The sequence below is a fragment of the Anabrus simplex genome, chromosome 2 (assembly GCF_040414725.1).
Source record: "Anabrus simplex isolate iqAnaSimp1 chromosome 2, ASM4041472v1, whole genome shotgun sequence".
NCBI lineage: Eukaryota > Metazoa > Arthropoda > Insecta > Orthoptera > Tettigoniidae > Anabrus > Anabrus simplex.
The window spans coordinates 69720717-69736536 of record NC_090266.1 but is presented as its reverse complement, the minus strand read 5'-3'; the positions used below and the strand labels follow the sequence as shown (position 1 = coordinate 69736536).

General features: G+C 37.7%; 1 protein-coding gene across 1 annotated transcript in view; it reads right to left on the bottom strand.

The window, feature by feature from the left end:
- Positions 1–15820, bottom strand: part of LOC136864919 (uncharacterized) — a 96418-nt gene that overhangs the window by 10378 nt on the left and 70220 nt on the right. Inside the window, exon 2 of the mRNA XM_067142330.2 lies at positions 2911–3017. The gene's annotated coding sequence lies outside the window, so the exon portion shown is untranslated. The remainder of the gene's footprint in view (positions 1–2910; positions 3018–15820) is intronic.

Genomic DNA, 15820 nt, shown 5'->3' with positions numbered 1-15820 from the left:
TGTACTAAAAGGTCCTTTCCAGTTGTAAAGTGAATTTCAAGTCTACATGTAGCGTACTTGTTGAGATATTGAGTGTGAGATTTTTAGTTAAATTATGATCGTTCAGAGGCATGTACCCTTAAAATAGTGCCATCGTGGATTTTATTCACGGTTCTGCCACGGTTTCAACACTGGTGTGAGTAACTGGGATTCCCAACCTCAGATAACGCAATTTAGTAGTGAAGAGGGTTAAATTTCCTCTCTATGATATTCTAGTTGCAGTTTTACGTAATTATCCGCATTACCTCCATGATAATGCTCGGATAATACCTCAAATATATATCACACCTGCTTCCTTCTCAGCCCTGGACTCAACTAATCACAAGTACACAAATCACCTACAAAAGTTCCCAGACTTCACAAACATATGTGCATGTATCTGTTAAACATGAATAGGGCTCGGTTTTTCGTAATATGTACATAAAAAAGTAATAAATATCAATGAAATTGAGAATGGAATATTCATTATATGTGTAATATTCATAAAATATGTAATAAGTATTAATGGACTAAGTTTACAAAAATGTTCTTATATTCCTTTAAATATGTCTCGTGGTTATGATGAGAAAAAATTGTTTTTAAATACCTCCATATTTTATGACAATATCATAGCTGTCACTTTAGATAATTTTTACAGTCTACTGTTTTCTTTTAAATTTGACAGATTGATAGATTTATTCACTATCAACAGGTTATTTGCCCAATTACAGATGACTGAATAAAACATTATATACAACAAAAACATCTTAAAAAACTGATTTCCTAAAAAAATTAACCAACTTTAAACTAAACTTTGAGACCTTTATGTAAGCATATTTGCAACACCTTAAATAAATAAATAAATAAATAAATAAATAAATAAATAAATAAATAAATAAATAAATCTCCTTAAATAATTGTCATGATTAAACTACATCTAGAGACATTTACATACATATTTTACAGAGAGGACCTCACATTCATGAGGTCATTAGGGCACGACTGGTTTTAGACGAGATGAGTGAAGAAGACCCATTGACTCACCCACCTTATTCAATGATGTCAGTGCCCTCAGCAGCCAGCATTAAATTATCAAATTAAAGGCATAATCAAAATATTTCATATAAGCTATGTAAACATTATGATATGCCCTGCAAATTGCGGAGTATATTACACAACGTATTGTTGTAGCTAATTTCCTATCGTCCTCATACCCTGAAAATGAAATAAATATTACCAAATATATTTAATATAGAATCAGTCTTTAAACGCCTGGTAAGTAACACAAAGAGTACGGTAACTATTTTTATCGTGATACGCAGCGTGTCATGAAGTACTGTAGTTCTCCATGTTTTTCATCGTAATATTATGGCGCTGATCTGATGAAACTCTCTTGTAGGCTGAGAAGGGCCTCTCAACATCGCAGGAAGTCGCCAATGTATACTTTACAATATAAAACTATCTGGTTATGATATTAGGCTCTTCTTGTTCGCCGCTAATGATCTTTCAAACACACAGAGAGCTTGAATAACATAGATTTCATTTCAAAGCTGCATGGAATTTGTTAGAAACTCTGACCAATGAAGGGTACCTACCCAGCGCAGATTTTAAGAAAGGATTAGCGCTGTTGTATTTCACACACAAAGTGTTAGAAATCCCAATTTTAAATCCAACTTTAGCAATTGCTGAAATTCGCCAATTATTTCACTATAATCTGAAAAGTGAACGAGCCGACACTTTTTTAATTTTTTTTCAGTAATTACCTAGACAATTAGGCTACTGTGTACAAAACTGTCACATTCATGACATAATGTGCAAAATAACTAATATTGCTAAGAATGTATGAAAATGAAAAATGAAACACAGATATAACCATATCAGAACCACAATTCGTCGACAACGTTCATTTCAATTGTCTACAAGTAAGGGAATGGAGTATGTAAATTACATAAGAATACGGGTTTTTAAACATGACGTTTCATGCAAGTGTAATGGACTAGTATATCTTGGAAACAATTCTTTAACCCATGGGTAAATAACGGAAATATCTAGCTCGATAATAATAATTATTATTATGACTTGTGAGGCGTGGCTATGAAGTTGTTTTCATCTATTACTATCATTATTATTTCGTAGTTATGTACGGACTTTATTTGGTATAAATCGTCTTCGTATTATTATTTTGTGAGGTTGTGTCATGAAACATCTGATGTATGTATATTTATATGAGTTTATTTAATGTAAGAACACGTACTTAATAGTATATAATTTATTATTACCTGTATATATGATGTATAAATCCAATGTAATGTTGTGCAACACACGAACAACGTATCTGTGGTGCTAGAGAGTTACAGAAAATTCCATTCATTGTAAATGGGCTATTGTAGACTCTCAAAATTACGAGAAAATACGTTGTGTCATATTTTTCTAGAAGCCTGGCCAGGCAATGTGTATAAAGAGGCAGTCTTGAGAGTTTGAGTTGAGTTGTTTTAGCAAGAGGTGTGAGTGCAAGTCGTTAATCGCGTATGTGAATTCATGTTGCGATTGATAATACGTCGACATGCTATTGTGGCAGTCTTCTTCTTGTTATTCTTCTTAACAGTGTTTTGTTCGAGAGCGTAGTATTCAAGTGTTCATAATGGCAGTTCATTAGTTAACGTGTGTATAATGTGTAAATAATTTGTAAATAGAAACTGTACACAATTGACAGCCTTTCGCGTGTGCGTCTTTGTGGTAACAACATGTTCCAACAACAACCGTTTGGCAGATTACGAACTGTTCCACAAAATTATTATTTTTTAAATATTTTTGAAAACCTACTGATGTCGATTTAACTTCCAGAATCGAGAGTGAATTCCTATTTTCACAGATCTTATACAGTTTATTTACCTGCTACTATGATGAGAAAAGTTTCTCTGCCGGCGATGTCCTTTGACTCTCTCCAAGCCTCTTGTGAAAGACTTGTGAAACAGGATGAGTTCCCCGAATGTGCAGTACTGGAAATAGACGAATACCATTCATTTTCATTATATGAAACTCTTATAATTGGTCAAAAGACAAGGACATGATCTGGTTTTAAATATAGCACTAGTTACAAATCACTCATCTAAGGGAAAACCAGATAAGATAAGTAATTGTTTCAGTTATTTACTTTTTTGCAGTAACCTACTTAAGTCAATCAATGCTCTTTACCTTTTAAATTAACAAGATCAGTCATTTCGTCAAAATACTGAAGAAATAGCCAAAAATTTACTTCCAGATTATTCAAGAATGCAAAACATTCACCGGTAAGAATCACATAATTTGAGACATCTTATTAATATTACGAATATTGTTAATAAAAGTGCCTTCAAACAGATAAGTCAGTTTGTGTTGTGTGTAGTGTATTTTCTGTTGTTATTGTGGACGTGGTTATTATTATCTTGCAAATTAATTATCGGTAGTGAATTTACACAGCTGCCTTTGTTTAAGAGAGCTGTTACATCTTACTAGCTAACAATACACAAATGTGACTTGCAGCACTTTGGTTCTGACTGGTCCATGTCAGAAAATAATATCTGGTCAATATAGGGCAATTATTAATAATCTTGACCATAATGGCCTGTACTGGGTCCGTATTGACTTCATCACAGTAGATAATGGAATGATGGATAATAATGAAATGTAAATAAATTTTAATACATAATATTGACTAGGTGGATTATCCACCTCTCTATTTACTGTTAATATAAGACAAGTCGCTTCCATTCACGATCCAAAGGACATATCTTGTTTTACCTATTGGTTTTACGTCGCACCGACACAGATAGGTCTTATGGTGACGGTAAAGCAGATACTTCATTAACATTGAATTAAACAAAATAAAACCAAACTCGTTACTTGAAAGGCTGTTGCAAATAATGAAGAATGGTTTGACAACATTTGGTGAATCGATCGGTGATGTCATATTGTTTGAAAACAAAACAATGCTTCCCCTGAGAACTTCAATTTTTGACTTATCTTGTAATTCCCTAGGATGAGTGAAATTATACAGGGTGTAAACAATGTAATGATTGGCGGTGACAAAGAGGATAAAGACAGTTAATCCCTTAACACCAAATTCGGGACGTCAGAGGTAAACTATCGAAAGTGACATTTCACTCATTTTAGGGCAGAACAAAAATAAGCTGATGAGACTTTTGAGGCAAGTCATATCGACAGTTCTGAGTATTGTAAACTACTGTAAGAGCCAATACGATAAGGAGTGCGGGTCACGGCATAAAACTGAGCTTTGTATGATCACTTACAATTGCTTATCGCTGCTTTCTCCTTGCACATATGATGCTATCACATAACTTATCTTCATTCCTGCGAAACATACACATACAATAGTCTACCCATTAGAAGGCACGATCAAAACAAGTCGCATATGACGAAAAATTCAGAATCGTTGTTTTTGCATTTATATTCATCCCGAATAAGCTGAAGGATGTAGTTTTTCAACCATCAAAAACCATATGTCGTTCTCCTTGATCTAAATTCTCTTTGGTCCGGTTTAGTCTATTCAACCTCAGATAACATTTAACTGCTTGTTAGAATAATTTAACAGCGAACTTAAAACAAATTAGCAATTAATCAACATTAGTTAAGACTAAAAATCTGTTAAACTCTCGGTTAACTTAACTGCCAAGTTTCAAGCGGTTAAATTCTCTGTTAGCTCAAAGTTTGGTAGGTGCATTAGTTGGAAAACTTCTGTATATTCAACATTTGGAATTTACCGGTAATAGGCCTTTACCAGAAAGAGTTAGAAACAGAAGATATGATTTTCATACAGTTGTTTCAGTTGCTTGACCGTACGTAGGCTAACATCAGTATGCACATTCGATTCAATATAAATTTTTTGCCACGCGTCACTTTTAGCTTTGAGCATGGATCCATTATTAGTTTGTTTACTTTATATAATAAGTATTGTACCCTTTGCACTTGTTTCTCTGCGGTGATTTCTTCTTTCTGAATCCGCCACGGCTGCCCTGTAATAAAACATGCTCACCGCAGACGTTTCTTCTCTCCGTGGTGATGTTAAGTACTCTAGACTGTCTTGTTCGCTGCGATAGGAAAATATTAGGCTATAGGCTAATCCATACTACTGAAGTAAATGAAATACTGGCACAGATTGAGTTTTAAATGAGTTTTATTCTTAAATGATAAATAAAATGAATAAAGAAATGAGAAAATGAAGTAATACCATAAAATTCTGATGAAAGCATGAGTGTAACATCTGTGACCGTCATGAACTCGTTGTGATAATAAAAAAATGTCCTTATCCTCCAAATCAACCACCCTGATCTTATTAGTGATGACGTAACTTAAGTGACATCATGAATAATTAGATAAGTTATAATCCAATTTTGATACTGACTCTATAATTATATGACTATTTACAGGGTTCTCTGACTGTACAATCAACCAAACTCTCATTGACATGAACTTCGACATCAATTATTATCTGAAATTTAATAATAAAAAACCTTGCATTTACTTGTTATCAAAGGAAATAGTATTCAAATATGTGTAGTTAGCAAGTCAGAACATTCATCTCGTCCTTTTACAACTTCATATCAATTACAATAATCTTTACATGACCTTATGGCCTCTCATGGCGGAGAATCGCCATCTGGCATCTCAAAACAAAATAATTACATGAATATATTTTATCGCCATTAACTAATTCTTTCTTCATCACCAGTTCACGGATTCAATGATGGCAACACTATGTAAAACCATTGAAACAGGAGGTCATTCACATCAACTTTGAATAATTGAGCTGGTCACCCGAACTGTCACTGATTATCTTTAAGTTTACATGACATGTAAACATATTCTGTCTCATACGGACCCCACATTACCTAAACACATACAAAATACATGAAATACCTTAATCATTCCATGATCAAGGTTAGCTCGATTTTCACCATGATTGGTGCGTGAAGTGTTCAGTGACGTGCGCAGCTACAATGTAAATAAGTGAACTGAAGATGCCGTTTACTGTACTTAGCCTAACGTGACATGACACGAGCTGTCAAAACCCTACTACTAATTGAAGAACATGGGGACAATTACCCTCCTTGAATATAGAAGAAAATTGTTTACACTAAAAATCGCAATCAATCACCACGTAACCTAGACAACAACAAAGTGAACACAGCTAAGAATATAAATATATGTAGAAGCCAGTTCACTATTTACAACACAAATATTAAACCGTCACTTAATATCTGAATCCTAGGACGCGTGTTGATTTCAGTTTTATCATCACTGAAATCAGCGCCCGCCACGACGTGAGGTAGACTTCCATGGCTGTTTTCTGGTAAATAAACTCATAACAATAAAACATATGTAATAACCAAGTCCAAACATGGTACAAATTACTTTTTCTGATGATATTTACACACAAGAAACAGTTACACTAAACACCATCTCTCTTAACAAAGGAACTTCCTCTTAAACACCGCTGGGGATTGCTGTCCTTGAAAACAATGTTTAACATTGTTACACTAATGGTCGAGCCTTCATTAACTATTACTGAAATGGATGTTCGATGGTTGGTTGCGTGGGCGTTTTCTTCCCACTTAAGTCCTTACAGCATATTATACTCTATCATCTCTTCCTTCATTATTATTCATATTTCATCGCAGACTTCACATAATTAGTCCTCTCCCGGGCTATACAGCTTATTGCTCCTATTTTCTTTACTCAGAGCTTTCCAAATTTTCTATAACACTCGTCAGCTTACTTGCCGGCATAGAAATCATATTTTCCTGTATTCTCAGGACAAATTCAAATAAAATGCTCATCATTCATCATCATCATCATCATCATCATCATCACCTTTTTCTTGGACCAATTACTATTTTTACAACCTTCCACCGCCGACTCACCAATCTCCGCCTAATTATTTTATTAACTTTTGAAAATAACCTCAAATGTATTTCCCAGGCTTTAAACTATCGCTGCTCCCTTGAAATACATAATAATACAACATTTGCAATGATCCTCGCTACAAAAATTATTCGCGAGTTGTTATTATTATTATTATTATTATTATTATTATTATTATTATTATTATTATTATTATTATTATTATTATTATTATTATTATTATTATTACACTTATCTTAACTGCAAACTAACGTTCCTAATTATTGTTTATCCATCAAAAGAAGAGTTTATTTAAAATGCACTAGATGAACTTCTGAACCATATCATTGTTATCATTAACGGTACTGTTACTCCCTGTAAAAGAAACTGTGTCGTTCTGAATGTCGTCACGAACGGTATACTGGAGAATTATTCCCTGAACTATGAGTTTACAACTGTAACGTACAAAAATCAAGTTACCGTTGAAAATCCTATTCATTCTCCAATTAAGTGACATAATTGCATATAAGGTATATGATTGGCAGTATTAAATACACGATAATTGACTGCTCTGACCCTCCTACATGACTAACATTTAGTACAACACCATGCTATCGTAATCTGTGTACAGTAAGCTCACGCCGGGAAAAGAATACAAAAAGAATACAATAGAAACATCATCTTCAATTGAGTAATCACTTACTGATATGATGATCGGTCGTCGCTTCATCCCATGTCCCATGGCGCTCAAACAGAATTTGTCTACCACTTCATGGCATAAATTCTGGACACAACATGACAGTCTTGATGTATTCAATCATGATAGCTTTCTTCGTACACAAGTTACCACACACGACCACAAAATCTTGCTGCCTTACTTTCTAAATACACAATTTATTATAAAAACACTTTTGTTATTCCATGACGCTATATACACTCGGGTTCTTACTCCTGCTCCTACTTTGAGAGTCTTGGATCAATCCCCGCATTGATAAGTTTTTCAGCTGGGCTTGGAAGATGCCTCCCCTTGGTAAGACAACTGCTTTCCAAGATGGTCACCAACTTGGTCTACATTGAAGGTCTCTCACCCTATATATTTAGGCTGGCTGAATAAGCTCCTCAGGGTGCATTCCTCGCTTCAGCGAACATCTCCCCCTTTACACGATGAATATGACAAGTGTATGTCCCGTAATTACTGCACAGTTCCTTCTGTAACTCCCTTTTCAACTAATTGGGGTGTAATACTATCAGCCGTGTTGATTATCTAACCCTGGTTAACGCGTATGTAAATGCTATTGTTTATGCGGCAAGACACTGACATTTAATGCTGAAGATAAGATTCCATCAGTTTTAATCTCTACACTGGAAATACTATTCCGAATAAAGTCTGAAAACTAGGCATTCACCAATCACTACTGGTCTGTTAATTATCTCTCGGCATAGCCGAATTAAAGTTAATGTCTTTAAGCATTGTTCTAGCCAGTCACAGAAATTTCTCCAAGTTTAAATACCATACTCACCCGGCACGTGCGGCGAAACTCACGGACTGCTGAATATGCACTGAGAGCCGAGAACACAGTGAGACTGTTTGCGGTGGCCGGATCTCTTTTCAACGTGCGTGGATACCACAGGGTTCACCTTCCTAACTGCAGGAGTTTCCTGTAGTTTGTATCCCTCCGCTGTGGGAATGGGTTTTCCTCGCAGAAATAATTTTTAAGTCACTATCTGCGTTACTTTACACTGGCGTATGTACGGCTGGCCTAATTTTCCGAAATCACTCGTACATTTATTCCGTAAAGTGGCTTAATGTTATCACTGTCTTCACCTGCGGAGATATTGTAGTTCCGTATTTGGCGGCAAAACGACATTCAGGCCGCGGCATACTACTTCATTGCTACGCACTTTCAGAAATCCAATTATAGCACGTATAATTAATCACCAAATTCACACAGAAAGTATGCTGATTTAACCAGGTGTCTGTAGCACCCCGTTATTTCGTTAACACTGCTCACATGTCCACGATCTACTACTTGACCATAAGCACTGGTTTTGAATTGGCAAATTTGAACGTCTGGATTGGTTACTGAGTGCCTGAGGGGGGGGGTTCTTGAAGTATTTCCGTACGGGCGTACCTAAAAATAATGATGGCGGACAGATATCATTCTATCGTTTATTGCAAAATTTCCTTTCCCTGTTTAGGCTGCTCTGTCATTGTCTGCGACGGGGAGTGTTCTTATTGTTCTCAACATCCGGTCCCCGTGAAAAGTAGACGGGAAACGGAAGTTGTCGGCATCACAATTTTATTTGAGGGAACCCTACAAGTGCTGTCCATTTTCGAACTTCCTGGAATGTGCCTTAAAGCTACTCGGATTAAGACTTCCGCCCTAATTTCTCTTTAAGTTATCATTGCCGAAGTTGGAGTAAATTTCGCTGCACTGCCTATGTTTGCAACTAGATATTGATTAACGTGAACAACCATTCTGTATAAATTCGGGACATTAGTGCGGTATATATTTGGAAATAAATTCCGAAAGAAGAAAAATTTGAACCACTCATTCTCTTCTCGGCTTTCTTCATATGGCTCTATAGAGCAACAGAAAATTCACTGTCAAAACAGAAAATCTAATAAATGTTGACTTCACGCGCCTTGGGTTGCAGTTGTAATCAAACAAAAGCGTATCGGAGCACGCTTAAGAACTGCATGATTTTGCCACTGCCTTCAAGATTCTCACCGATCGTGACAATTGTGAGAGTTACACCGCGTTAGCTAACAGTTCTCAGGAAATGTTTGGATAAACGCACATGCTGCTAAATTTTTAACTCTATGTTAACGAACAGTGCGTTAGTATTACTTTTTACTGCGATTGAATAAACCTGGCCTTTCTATTTTCGAACCACAAGACGATGTTAGTAAAGGCAGTGTTGTAATCGCGCAAAAATTCGACATCCGGCTTTTAGCCACTAGACATCGAAAGAGTGGGTTACGCAGCATAATTGCTTTCTAAGACGTCATGGGGGTTCTATTTGAGCCATTTGAGCCGTGGACCTCGTTTAAAACGACATCACATCGCTTGCCGCATCTGAATCTGAATGGTAATTGCAATATAGAAGGTTAATTCCTTGACTTGATTGCTTTTATCACGACCTGCTATTAATATTTCGTACTTTCTGTATAGTCGTGTTTGAGACGAGCCCCTGTATCGTGAACACGACCAAGAGCTTAATCACTCCTCTGGGAATTCAGAGTTGAGTAGTAGTTAGATCACCGAGCTCGATAGCTGCAGTCGCTTAAGTGCGGCCAGTATCCAGTATTCGGGAGATAGTAGGTTCGAACCCCACTGTCGGCAGCCCTGAAAATGGTTTTCCGTGGTTTCCCATTTTCACACCAGGCAAATGCTGGGGCTGTACCTTAATTAAGGCCACGGCCGCTTCCTTCCTACTCCTAGCCCTTCCCTGTCCCATCGTCGCCATAAGACCTATCTGTGTCGGTGCGACGTTAAGCAACTAACAAAAAGAAAGTAGTTAGATCTCGGTCAATTTAGAAATATTCTCCTGTGTTGTTCCGCATTCGTTCCTGAAAATGTCAAAATAGCTCATTTCAATTAGTCGTAAGTAGACTCTTTCTTTTTAGCGGATGTCCTTTTTGTGCCGAGAGTGTCCGAGGGTATGCTCGGCTCACCATTTCAGGAGTTACCTTTCTCGACACACCCCATGGGGGTGAGCTACATGTACTGCTATGTTAGAGTGTTTTCTGTGAGTGTAGGCGTAATTGTACGGGCTAGGAATGGGAAGAAAGCGGCCATGGCCTTGAAAGAGGTATCATCCCGGCATTTGCGTGAAACTGAAATTGGAGACCACGGGAAGCCATTTCAAACTCAACAGTTTCCCGAGTACAGAGCTAGTATTCAAAACTGGCTGTGCTGCAAGGCACTGAACTAACCTACTCGGTTAGTAGGTACTTTATATACGCAAATAGATCTAGATACTTTTCGACACAATGGAGTTCCGTTTATTCGCGTGTTATACGAACGTAATGCTTGTCCCTCAGCTGTGGAACGATCACCAATCTAGGATAATTGATTTTACGGAAAATACCACCAGATAATCAGCCTTTCAGTTAAATTGATTGCGGAAACTGGAGAGCTCGGAGAGAAATGGCACTTCATCCATACCTCTCATCTTAAATTTCATATGGAATCAATGAGAGCCGGGCGGAGTGGCTCAGACGGTTAAGGCGCTGGCCTTCTAACCCCAACTTGGCAGGTTCGATCCTGGCTCAGTCCGGTGGTATTTGAAGGTGCTCAAATACTGACAGCCCCGTGTCGGTAGATATATAATTTTTTTTTTTTGCTAGCTGCTTTACGTCGCACCGACACAGATTGGTCTTATGGCGACGATGGGACAGGGAAGGGCTAGGAGTGGGAAGGAAGCGGCCGTGGCCTTAATTAAGGTACAGCCCCAGAATTTGCCTGGCGTGAAAATGGGAAACCACGGAAAACCATCTTCAGGGCTGCCGATAGTGGGATTCGAACCTACTATCTCCCGGATGCAAGCTCACAGCCGCGCGCCTCTACGCGCACGGCCAACTCGCCCGGTGTCGGTAGATTTACTGGCACGTAAAACAACTCCTGCGGGACTAAATTCCGGCACCTTGGCGTCTCCGAAGACCTTAAAAGTAGTTAGTGGGACGTAAAACAAATAACATTATTATTATTGAATCAATGAGACTTGATTCCGGGTTGCAATATTGAAAGGCCGACAAGTAAGCGTCTAAGTCACGTTGGAACAATGTAATAATAATAATAATAATAATAATAATAATAATAATAATAATAATAATAATAATAATAATAATAATAATACAGGGCGAGTTGGCCGTGCGGTTAGGGGCGCACAGCTTTGAGCTTGTATTCGACAGATAGTGGGTTCGAACCCTACTATCGGCATCCATGTAGATGGTTTTCTGTGGTCTCCCATTTTCACACCAGGCAAATGCTAGGACTGAATATTAATTAAGGCCATGGCCGCTTCCTTCCCACTCGTAGGACTTAAATAATAATAATAATAATAATAATAATAATAATAATAATAATAATAATAATAATAATAATAATAATATATTCGGACTCTTCGTGGAGAAGTGGAATGCAGGGCTTCCAATATTAGCAACTATGACAGTAAAGACTTTTCCAGCCGGAAAATAATACAGTCTTCATTTAAGTAGGCTCATGTAACCCCAGGGGTATGCGCCTTTTCGAAAGTGAAAATGTTATTTCTAAATATTTTGAATTTCCAGTGGAGAATCAAAAACGCATCCTTTATGATGAAACGAGCACGCCTTTAATAATAATAATAATAATAATAATAATAATAATAATAATAATAATAATCTTCCCATTCTTCTTCGCCTTTTCCCACTCAGCTGGGGTAGGATTTTCTTGTTGCCCTCCTGCAGTAGGCTTTGACTCTATTTACAACGGCATTTGTGTTGACCAAGTACAAGTACAACTTCCACAGTTGGTCCGCACGATATGGCAGCTGGGATACGAAGTCACACACTGAATTCTACTGAGCCTGCACGCTTATTTTATACGCGTGGGTTGGACTGCGAGGTTTCAAATACAAGATACTTCAATCTTTAATAACTCAGCTATTCTTCCACCCATTTTCTTGAAATTTGGTACGTTAGTATCTGTTATAAAGATCTACATGATGATGTGGTTAAAATTTTGATCGGACATTCCATTCTGGAGATAACGAAATGGAAGCAATGGAATGTTCGATCGTGACGCCGCTTGGCCTTGGCTGGTTACCCGCAGCGAGCGATCACCTGCCTCGCTGTCACATCCGCTGCCGGAGCGCTCAGCGGTCTTCTTAAATCATAGTAGACAGGTGTTCGCGCGAGTTGCGTAAGAAATACTTCGACGGCGAATGTCGACGGGGCATTCCCGTTTCAATATGAAACATCATAATCATTACTGAACTAAACTAAAATCACAGAACACAATTACAGCAATGTAGGCATCCCATAACAGTGTAAACGCGAACGGCGAATGTGTTTGTTTATTTGTGAGGAATATTCCTACAACACTTTCATTCGTATTTTGCTTTACAGTACGTAACAACAATCTCCTCCACATTTTCCACAGTCAGATTGTGTCTTTTGTCTGTTAAAATTATTTTGAAGGCAAAAGGGCGCTCTACACTCACAGATGTAGAAAAACAAAGGACAATTTGGCTACATTTTTCAGTTTACTTTCACTAGGTAAGTCTACTTTTACCCCGTTCCATTACCTGATGTACTCTTTTCAGCACTTTATGATGAATTATTGAGGAATATATATTTCATGTTCAGAATAAATAGTATCTTACTGTACATACAGTAAGAACAGGCCAGGCCGAGATGGCAGGTTTCACCATACCATAGAATGTTGTCTCCAGTGAGATTAACAAACACAATGAGGGACAGAATTAGGTTTCTCAGAACTTGGGACAACGAAGGAAAGAGAGAGGGTAACTTGTTGCCAAAGTTTTCCTAGCCCCGGGCAGTCTTGGTAGTAGCAACAGCGCAGGGAGCCGGGTGCAAATTTCTGAGAAATGATGGCGAGGTATCTCCATGTAACTCGCGGGAGTTGAAAACGGGTTTGGCACTGGAAGAAAAAAATATGAGCCTTCCCGGTCACGTGGTTAAGGTGGACCAATGGAAAAATTCACTTGACCAAAGCAAGGCGACAACTTCGTATTGTAAGAAGCACTAGCGAGGCTAACTCCGTGGATTAAACTGATAGAAAGAAGTGAAATATCGATTCAGAATAAAGTGGAATTTAGGAGCTTTACTATACCATAAAACTCATATAAAGTTAATAATTGCGGGAGATTGCATGGTGAAATTCTGAGAATTCATGGACGCTATTCGTTGATTGGCTGAAGGCAAAGGACGCCACAATAGAGCGCGAAATCCCGAGCCGGGATACGGCAGCTAAATTCGCGAATATATCCATTACCAGCGAACGATAATAGTTGAGAATTGGTATAGAGCATTTGAGAACATAATTACATCATTGGATCATATATTAAAGCCACGGGCCAAACCGCAAACTGTCGTATGAAGATATCGGGACTGTGCATCCCAAGATGACCTCCGTTGAACTCGGAAGAGAGGGGATACAAGTATAAATATGAGGTCGTATACTAGGACTCGAAAGTACTTCTGATATTGTGTTCGAGCGGTCACCACGCCAGTGCTGCGAAAGTACTTCTGATATTGTGTTCGAGCGGATACCACGCCAGTGGTGCGTAACTACTTTTGACAAAGCGTTCGAGCCGTGACTACGCCAGGGGTGTGAGTGTGTACTTACTCAAAGTAGAGTTCGAAGTATTATATTGTTACATAGTACAGTGATTCATGACGTGATGTAGCTCATATTACGGTCTTGAGCAGTCTACTAGTATGAAGTGTTTCAAATAGACAGGACTCAGTAAAGCATAACTTACGGAGTGTGAGATTCTACCAACAGACTCGGAAGTGCGTTACATGAGAACGGTCACGAGTGTTTATGTCACCTAGTAAACAGTCGATTCTAAACTGATACCTGGTCAGCTACACGAACGTGAGACGGGAAATTCAAGTGCGTGCACGGGCCGTTGAATAGGGAATCCCGAGGTATCCCATGTTCCTAGTGTCCGGGAAAGGAATGAAGAATGTAAATCTACATTAAGTGGGCTAGATACAAGGCCGAGAGTGTAAAATTTGTGAATAGAATTTAGGGTGGAAATTATTCCAAAGTGCAACAGCTAATTTATTTGTTTTTATTCAAAATGTGTAAAGTTGAAAAGGGTCAAGGATTAATTCTTCAAGCTGGCATGAATACCAATGGAATGCATTGCTAAAAACCGGAGGGGCTATGGCTTCTCGTCCGGTTTTAGCAGACTACAATGGCAGAGTTGAGTACCTTTTAATGTATTTATAGATTGCTATCGTTAGTGGGAGGAAATCATATTGATTTTATCATGGTAACTTGATTGTGAAACGAGCCGTTACGGCTCGTATAAGTTCAAAGATAGATAGACAAAGGGACAAATTAATATGTAGATTAGATCAAGCACTCATCATAATTTTGATTATTAAATAGAGTATAGTACGGTTGAGTTGTTCATTCAAGTGCTTGAGTTGTTTGATATAATATGGAGCACGTTTCACGTAAAGATAATGTAAATATTCATTTCGGAGTGCTTCCAAAGTGTTTTTCCGTTATCGGAATTTTTATAGATATTAAGGCATGTTGTTAAGATAATCCAGAGGTAGGATTGCCAAGTGATTTAAATTGTTATGGGACGGAATGAAGTCCATTGATTTGTTTGTAAATATCGCGAAGTTCGCCAGTGGACAAAATAATAATAATATGTACAAGTGTCGAAGTAGTACAATAGAATTTGGTAATGTGTAAAGGCGTGTTTAATAATAATCTTTGAGAATAAAGGCACGGGCCTAGTTGGATAGTATGATTGCACATTAAAGTAATTTAAATGTGGAGATCACATGTGCCGTGAATAATTATAATTTGTGCAGTGAATCCGGTTTTAACACCAATTTTTGATTTAACGTTTTTGGACTCCTCAATAATCATACATAAATTTGGTAGAAACGAGATAGGCACTTTTATAATATGGTCGCGCTATGTTTGAGGTCCAGAGGGATTTGAGCCAAAAGTTGAGATTTGGAGTTTTGTGGGACAGAAATCCGGCCCGAAATGAAAGTGAATTGTACTGATGTTGATGAAGAAATAGATGGATCTTAAGGCCCACATAGAGGTTGTATTTATATACCGGTGTATTGAGTGGCAGAATAGAGTCCACACACCGAGGGTTAATTTGTGAAAATGTTTTGAAGAGTTCCAATGGA